This window comes from Cervus canadensis, chromosome 3 (genome assembly GCF_019320065.1).
Source record: "Cervus canadensis isolate Bull #8, Minnesota chromosome 3, ASM1932006v1, whole genome shotgun sequence".
Taxonomy (NCBI): Eukaryota; Metazoa; Chordata; class Mammalia; order Artiodactyla; family Cervidae; genus Cervus; species Cervus canadensis.
In genome coordinates, this window is record NC_057388.1 from 103,211,400 (window position 1) to 103,220,417 (window position 9,018).

The 9,018-nt window shown below is 48.1% G+C and overlaps 1 long non-coding RNA gene across 1 annotated transcript; it reads left to right on the forward strand.

Annotated features, from left to right (window-relative positions):
* The first annotated feature begins 4,007 nt into the window (after nucleotides 1–4,007).
* On the forward strand, nucleotides 4,008–7,689 carry LOC122438791. The gene is made up of 3 exons (XR_006268639.1): nucleotides 4,008–4,079; nucleotides 6,721–6,781; nucleotides 6,869–7,689. It is a non-coding gene; the product is annotated as an uncharacterized LOC122438791 (long non-coding RNA).
* The last annotated feature ends 1,329 nt before the right edge of the window (nucleotides 7,690–9,018 follow it).

A 9,018-nucleotide genomic window follows, 5' to 3' on the forward strand; every position in this document is an offset into this window, starting at 1 on the left:
GCCCCCGACTCCTGCAACTCGGTCCCCTCAAGGAAACTTCTGGGGTGACTCCCTTGTCCAGGGAGTCATCAAAATTGGCCTGTTTCTGAAAAAGGCCCGAGTCACAGCTGTGACAGAGTCCCTGGATCTCTTCTTGACACATGGATTGACCTGCACCCTCCCATCCTGTCAGATCCTTTGGACACTCTCAAAGAGGTCTTTGGCCTGGGCCAGAAAACAAGCCAAGATAAACAAATACGTTTTTGTCTGTTTTTTTTTTTTTTTTGAACAGGGCGAAAACGATGCAGGGCCGTGGATCAGAGAGAAACTTGCTCCTCTCACACGCGTGAAGGCAGGAAGTTCTCAGCGGGAGAGAACCTGCCTTCACTTTTCACTTCTCAGGGGGACCTGGACCGGTCCCCTCGCCTCGCACGCCCCCAACCCCTAGCCCAGCTCTCCACCACCACCACCACCACCACCACCACCACCACCCCCCCCGTCTCGTCTCCCCAACGTCAGCCCCACTCCCACCCCCACCCTCCGGCCACCGAGGGGGCCCCGTGGAGGGGTGGCCATGGCCTTCTCAGCCCCTGTTCTGAGATGTCACTTGGGAAACCGCTCTAGGCCGAGATGCCAGATTGCTGCCCTGCTGCTTCGTGTCCGTCTCCATCAGCCATGCCCAAAAGGCACGTGAAATAATGGACAGCAAATAGTGTACCCAGAAAACACAGAATGATCCTCCTGAACACCACACAGCCATTTTTATGGATCCACATAGAGGACGCGGAGCTCCCTCGGCCCAGAGGCCAAGTGCGTCCCGGCCAGCTGGTCGACCCGGAGCTGCCTCGGCCCAGAGGCCAAGTGCGTCCCGGCCGGCTGGTCGACGCGGAGCTCCTTCGGCCCAGAGGCCAAGTGCGTCCCGGCCGGCTGGTCGACCCGGAGCTCCCTCGGCCCAGAGGCCAAGTGCGTCCCGGCCGGCTGGTCGACCCGGAGCTCCCTCGGCGCGGCGCCCAAGCGGGCCTCGGCCGGCTGGTCAACGCGGAGCTCCCTCGGCCCAGAGCCCAAGTGGGGCCCCGGCCGGCTGGTCGACGCGGAGCTCCCTCGGCCCAGAGCCCAAGTGGGGCCCCGGCCGGCTGGTCGACCCGGAGCTCCCTCGGCCCAGAGGCCAAGTGCGTCCCGGCCGGCTGGTCGACCCGGAGCTCCCTCGGCCCAGAGGCCAAGTGCGTCCCGGCCGGCTGGTCGACCCGGAGCTCCCTCGGCCCAGAGGCCAAGTGCGTCCCGGCCGGCTGGTCGACGCGGAGCTGCCTCGGCCCAGAGGCCAAGTGCGTCCCGGCCGGCTGGTCGACGCGGAGCTCCCTCGGCCCAGAGGCCAAGTGCGTCCCGGCCGGCTGGTCGACGCGGAGCTGCCTCGGCCCAGAGGCCAGAGGCCAAGTGCGTCCCGGCCGGCTGGTCGACGCGGAGCTCCCTCGGCCCAGAGGCCAAGTGCGTCCCGGCCGGCTGGTCGACCGGAGCTCCCTCGGCACGGCGCCCAAGACCCGCTCCCTCGGCGCGGGCCAAGCGGCCCGGCCGGCTGGTCGACGCGGAGCTCCCTCGGCCCAGAGCCCCAAGTGGGGCCCCGGCCGGCTGGTCGACGCGGAGCTCCCTGGGTCCCCGGCCGGCTGGTCGACCCGGAGCTCCCTCGGCCCAGAGGCCAAGTGCGTCCCGGCCGGCTGGTCGACCCGGAGCTCCCTCGGCGCGGCGCCCAAGCGGGCCTCGGCCGGCTGGTCGACGCGGAGCTCCCTCGGCCCAGAGGCCAAGTGCGTCCCGGCCGGCTGGTCGACGCGGAGCTGCCTCGGCCCAGAGGCCAAGTGCGTCCCGGCCGGCTGGTCGACGCGGAGCTCCCTCGGCCCAGAGGCCAAGTGCGTCCCGGCCGGCTGGTCGACGCGGAGCTCCCTCGGCCCAGAGGCCAAGTGCGTCCCGGCCGGCTGGTCGACCCGGAGCTCCCTCGGCCCAGAGGCCAAGTGCGTCCCGGCCGGCTGGTCGGCCCGGAGCTCCCTCGGCGCGGCGCCCAAGCGGGCCTCGGCCGGCTGGTCGACGCGGAGCTCCCTCGGCCCAGAGGCCAAGTGGGGCCCCGGCCGGCTGGTCGACGCGGAGCTCCCTCGGCCCAGAGCCCAAGTGGGGCCCCGGCCGGCTGGTCGACCCGGAGCTCCCTCGGCCCAGAGGCCAAGTGAGTCCCCACTACAAGTCCAGTCCCCATCCTCACCACCCAGTTGACCCCCTTTACCCATTTACCCTCCCCCACCTCCCTGTCAAGAGATTATCCTTGCGAAACCTGGAATCACTACATCTTTCATACTTCTCTTGCATTTGGCAAGAGGGCCAGGAAGACTTTGTTTCCTATGTTTTACCACACTCTGAAGTTCGGCACCTGTAGACCACGCTTCCTTGTGATAGGGCATTTTCATCCTGAACTGAAGAGCCAGAGGATTTGTGTTATGTCCCAGCAAGACACCTGCAGGCTCTGTTCACTGCTCCAGGGGATGGAAGTCCAGAAATCCTGTGCTGTTCAAGTGTGCTATTGGCAGTTTATAGTACGGATTCTATTAACGGTGTAGTATCATTTTCTGTCAGTCTCCTAGAGGTTGGTTAGCATTATGGTCCTTGTATCAGCAGTTCTTTCTTTTTCTGTTCTGCCTTTGATGACCATGAAGGAGAGCAGTGGTTCTCAGGCATTAATGGCCCATGAGTACAGTACAATCACTGTTCCCTCTAGTGTGGTCTCCAGGTGTGGTTCCAAAGGAATACTTTTAAACAAAACATCAGTCTTGAGGTTTTAATAGTCTGTATTTTTCTTTTGTTGATTTAAAATGTGTCTTCCTTTTTTCTTTACTAGTGGATACGCGTTCTGAAGAAGACTCTTTAAGCAGGTAGGATTTGATGGATTTTTAAACTTGTATGTGTCACTAGGAGAACACACAGAGAAGAGAAGCTGCTGCTTGCTGAGCGTCCTGCTCTGGGTCAGAGACTGCATCATGTGCGCAACGTCTGTGACCTCATGGAGTCACCAGAGCAGCGTCGTAAAACCACTGTGTCCTGCTTTACTTAATCAGGCAACTGTGGTTCGGGAGGTTGATGAATTGACCCATGATTCCATGGTTAAAATGAGTTGACCTGTGATTTGACAGCTGGCCTGCCTGACTCCAGCATCCACTCTCGTGTCCCTCAGCAGAAATTGAGAAGTACCCGGGTAGCATATAAGTGAAACATATAAATTAGTTCTTTGACTTGTGTCCATTTTCAGTTTTAGACATTGCGGGGGACTCCTGTATCCCCTTTACAGTAAAGGGAGGAATGGGGCCTTCTCCATAAGTGATTCCCCTGCTGAAGGACCAAGACTGCCATTTTTGATGGACACAGATTAGTCTCTGAACCAGGGACAGACAATGGAGAAGGAACAGCATATCCTTCTGCTTTAAGTCATCAGGTTTATTCCACTTTGGGCAAACAAAAGTTATGTCAGTCCATCAATTGGATTTTCAGTTCAGCTGTTAGAACTTTTGGTGAAAACAAATATTTTTAGGCTCTGCCGATATATTGGCTGTCACTCTCTGCTATGGAAACTAAGAATGAGTGTTAACTAGATATTTCATAGATTGGGAGACAAGGAAGCAGCAATAGGTAATGAAAAACTTTTTTGGAGACTTCCCTGGGGGTGCAGTGGTTAAGATGGTTACTAAGACATCTTCCAGTGTAGGCAGTGTGGGTTCAATACTCAGTCAGGGAAGCTAAGATCTCACATGCCTCAGGGTCAGACTGCCAAAACATATAATAGAAGCACCATTGGCACTAATTCAGTAAAGACTTTAAAGGTGGTCCACATCAAAAAATCTTTAAAAAATTTTTTAAAAAAGGCTGTTTTAAAACAGGCCAAATTTTATTCATGTCAAGAAAGTTTATTTACTATATAGAGAGACTTTCACTTTTTTTTTTTTTTTTCTTTTGTTCAAGGAAATGAGCTCACTCATTTTTATTGTATGTTTCTGCTTTAAAGGTTTCCCAGCGAACCTGGCGTTGATTTAGGGCCTCCATCAAACAATGAAGCCTTAGATTTTAAAACCAAGGTAAAGTGTTCTGTTGTGAAATTTGTTTTCATGCTCTGAATTTAGTTTCATGTAGTATTTACTCTTATGATTAGACACTGCAAGTGGCAAATAGATTCAAGAGATCAGATCTGATAAACAGAGTTCCTGAAGAACTATGGATGGAGATTCATGACATTGTACAGGAAGCAGTGATCAAGACCATCCCGGAGGGAAAGAAATGTAAAATGGCAAAATGGTTGTCTGAGGAGGCCTTCCAAATAACTGAGAAAAGAAGAGAAGCAAAAGGCAAAGGAGAAAAGGAAAGATCCACCCATTTGAATGCAGAGTTCCCAAGAATAGCAAGGAGAGATAAGAAAGCCTTTCTCAGGGATGAATGCAAAGAAATAGAGGAAACAATGGAATGGGAATGACTAGAGATCTCTTCAAGAAAATTAGAGATACCATGGGAATGTATCATGCAAAGGTGGGCACCATAAAGGACGAAATGGTATGGACCTAACAGAAGCGGAATTCATTAAGATGAACTCTACAAAACAGATCTTCATGACCCAGATAACCAGGATGGTGTGATCACTCACCTAGAGCCAAACATTCTGGAATGCGAAGTCAAGTGGGCCTTACGAAGCATCACTACGAACAAAGCTAGTGGAGGTGATGGAATTGCAGTTGAGCTATTTGAAATCCTAAAAGATGATGCTCTGAAAGTGCTGTACTCAATATGCCAGGAAATCTGAAAATTCAGCAGTGGCCACGGGACTGGAAAAGTTCAGTTTTCCTCCAATCCCAAAGGAAGGCAATGCCAAAGAATGTCCAAACTACCACATAATTGCACTCATCTCACACACTAGGAAAGTAATGCTCAAAATTCTCCAAGCCAGGCTTCAAGATGACATGAACCATGAACTTCATATCTTCAAGCTGGATTTAGAAAAGGCAGAGGAACCAGAGATCAAATTGTCAACATCCTCTGGATCATAGAAAAAGCAAGTGAGTTCCAGAAATGCATCTACTTATCCTTTATTGAGTGTGCCAAACCATTTGACTCTGTGGATCACAACAAAGTGTAGAAAATTCTTCAAGTGATGGGAATACCAGACCACCTGACCTGCCTCCTCAGAAATCTTTATACAGGACAAGAAGCAACAGTTAGAACTGGATATGGAACTATAGACTGGTTCCAGATCGGGAAAGGAGTACATCAAGGATGTAAATTGCCACCCTGCTTATTTAACTTAGATGCAGAGTACATCATACGAAATGCTGGGCTGGATGAAGCACAAGCTGGAATCAAGATAGCCAAAAGAAATATCAATAACCTCAGATACGCAGATGACAGCACCATGATGGCAGATATTAAAGACCTAAAGAGCCTCTTGATGAAAGTGAAAGAGGAGAGTGAAAAAGTTGACTTACAGCTCAACATTCAGAAAGCTGAAACTCCAATACTTTGGCCATCCAATGTGAAGAACCGACTCATTGGAAAATACCAATTCTGGGAAAGTTTGAAGGCGGGAGGAGAAGGGGACGGCAGAGGATGAGATGGTTGGATGGCAGCACCGACTCAATGGACATAGTTTGTCAAACCTCTGGGAACTGGTGAAGGACAGGGAAGCCTGGTGTGCTGCTGTCCATGGGATCGCAAAGAGTCGCACACAGCTGAGCAACTGACCTGAACTGATGTTGATATTTTCATAAAATTTGAAGAACAGTGTAGATGCATATAATTAGATTAATAAAATCATATGAAAAAGAGGCTTTGCTCATAGTATATCCTTAAGAATACTTATAAATTACTGATCTATTTTTGTAAATTCTAAATATATGTGTTTCTCCACATACCTTCTTATACTTATTTTTTTTCCCCGTGAAGTTTGTTCTTGACTAAGAATGTCTCACCTTTTCCTTTCTTCTTTCTCCTCTACCTTTTTAATTTCTTTTTTTAAATATTTACTATTAAGTTAATTTTTCCTCACAGAGCAAATTTCTTCAGTGTCTGTTCCTTCAGTCCATCACTCTCTTCCCCTATTGTGCACATGTTTGCTTATGGCTGTCTATTTAGAGTGTTTGTGGCTTTCATTCATGATCATTGCCCTACGCGTTTAACCTTGCTTTTTTCCCTGTTTCATAGAAGCAGCTGATTTTCCCCCCCTGTTTTATATCTCTAGCTGTTTGACAAACAGAATAGAAGTAGCTTATCCTGTTTGCAGTTCTAGTGCATCTAAATAAGGTTCTGCTAAAACCTAAACTTTCATATTTCCCTTCCCAAGTGATAATTCATGTATATATTAATCATGGAAGCAGATTTCAAAATATAGCAATTAATTTAAATGTCTTAGTTTTTCAATAGTGCTCTGAACTCCTGGGGATAAATTATTACTCTCGAACATTTTGGTCGAGAAAGTGATCTAGTGGGTGTCATCGTATTTGTATAGCTGTCAATTCGGGGTAAGGAGAGGAACATCCGGGGCTTCTGATGTCGTCTGTCATAATCCTTTCCCCATGAGCAGGTCAGTCAGTGGCAGAACTGGGATTTGAATCCACCTCTGAATGACTCCAGAGCCTGTGCTCTTTGTGTTAGATCATAGAGGAGTGGAGGCTGTTATAAATTTATTCAGGTTGATACTTGTTATAGTCTTCAAGCTCTTATTTTCTTCTCCAGCATGTCGTGAAACCAAAGTTGACAAAGCTCATGAAGCCTTCTCAGCAATCCAACAGAAACAGTAAGTTGTTCGAAGACTGTCCTTCTGGTGTTATTCCCCGATTTGAAATGACACATGTTCTCATGTCCTCTCCTGTTTTCACTGTAGTAGAAGCAAAGTGTGGCCTTTTGAGACCAGAGAATACGACTTTCTCTGAGGACAGTAATTCTGATAGCAACATTGAAGATGTGGTTGAAACATTTCCCAGACCATCACCCTGGTTTGAGGGCATCTGTCAGCCTGCCTTCCCATCACCTGAGCCTGTTCCCAAACTTCTCAAGTCTGTAGCAGGCCTTGGTCCTACAAAGGTAAGTGGTTCTGTTTGTAACTCTTCTTTCCCTGTACTTGTTCACATACCATTCCCCTGATCCTTATGAAGACAGAAAGGATCCCACCACAGAAATAGAAGCCCTCAAAGTCACGGTACGAAATGGTGTGATAATAAGAGCCATACATGTGCATGATTCAGAGTTATAAATATTGGCATACTAAGTATATACCATTATGAAAGTACTGAATTACAAAGCACTTAGGAAAATCAACTAGATGAATATGAAGATGGGGAGGAGGATGAAGGGGAAGAATTCCTTTACGAAGGACAAGATGAATATAAGATGGAATGAGGGTGAAGATGAGACAGATTACTTTACACACACAACAGAAATAGTGGGGGTAAGTCAGACCAGGAACTCTATGTTATAATTCTGCGAGACATTATTTCAAATTCAACTTAAGAGAAAGTGAGGTCATGAAAAAACAATGCTCATACTCTTTTGAATGGCATATAGCTGATTTTTATGAAGAACTGAAAGAAAATGTGTTCCTTATTGTTTTTGGTGGTTGTTTTCGACGGTGGTGATGGTTCTTGCTTTTTCCTTCAATTGAAGTGTAGTCAGTTTAAAATGCCATGTAAGTTTCAGGTGTACAGTAACGTGGTTTGTTTATACTTGTTTATGTATATATGTTTTTTGAATATAGTTCCCTCTGGAAGTCCATTTAAATTTGAAGTGATTTCTCTTAAAAAAAAAAAAAAAACTCACTTTGAAATTAATGAAGCAATGTCTTCTATTTAACCTAGCAAAACTTTCGTTTAGTGGCAATTCAGGATGAGCCCTGTTTTAGGCCTTGGGAGATGTCCATCTTAAAGGAGATCAGTCCTGGGTGTTCATTGGAAGGACTGATGCTGAAGCTGAAGCTCCAATACTTTGGCCACCTCATGTGAAGAGTTGACTCATTTGAAAAGACCCTGATGCTGGGAGGGATTGGGGGCAGGAGGCGAAGGGGACGACAGAGGATGAAATGGTTAGATGGCATCACAGATTCGATGGACATGTTTGGGTGGACTCCGGGAGTTGGTGATGGACAGGGAGGCCTGGCATACTACGGTTCATGGGGTCACAAAGAGTTGGACACGACTGAGCATCTGAACTGAACTGAACTGAATGTAGGGTTTTACAGCCTACAGGTTTTACGTTTAGACCATGTTTTCCTTGATAGCACCCTAGATTTGACCTTAGCCAAGAAGCCATTTCTGTCTTTTTGCGTCCTGTGACAATTGGACAGGTGCAGATGCTGTAAAGGGGATACAGATATTGAACCCAGTGAGTCCTGGTTCCTTTGTATTTAATAGTCCTTTTTTTTGTCTCATAGCTTATCCTTCTCACTGATTTTACTTTCAGCTGGTTCATAGCAATAGTCTCCGTTCCCCCATGTTTCAGTGTCATTTTCTTCTCTTGCCTAGAAGCTGTCACTGGCAGCCTCTTCAAGGGCCATCAGGCTTCTGTTTACAAACTCATGAAGCCCTTTGGGTTTCCATTTCTTTCTCTGTATCCATTCGGGTCCCACCTACATCCAGGTTCAAAAGCATTCTCACATGTTTTAGTTCTTTTTTAATGGCAATACCTCATTTTTGGGCGTCACTGACTCAATGGACATGAGGTTGAGCAAGCTCCAGGAGTTGATGATGGACAGGGAATCCTGGTGTGATGCAGTCCATGGGGTCACAAAGAGTCAGGCGTGACTGAGTGAACTGCACTGAACCCCATTTTTAATATCCGTATCTGTGCCAGTTATTTATTGCTAACAAATTGTATTAGAGATCACCCAAAGCCTAGTGGCTCAAAACAGCATTTCCTTTGTTCACAAGTCTGTGTTGGGGCAAGGCTCAATGAGTGAGCCCAGCTCATTTCTTCTCCAGTCTTCATCAGCTGGGATGTCGTGAAGGTGGGGACCAGAGTCATCTGAAGACCTGTTCATGC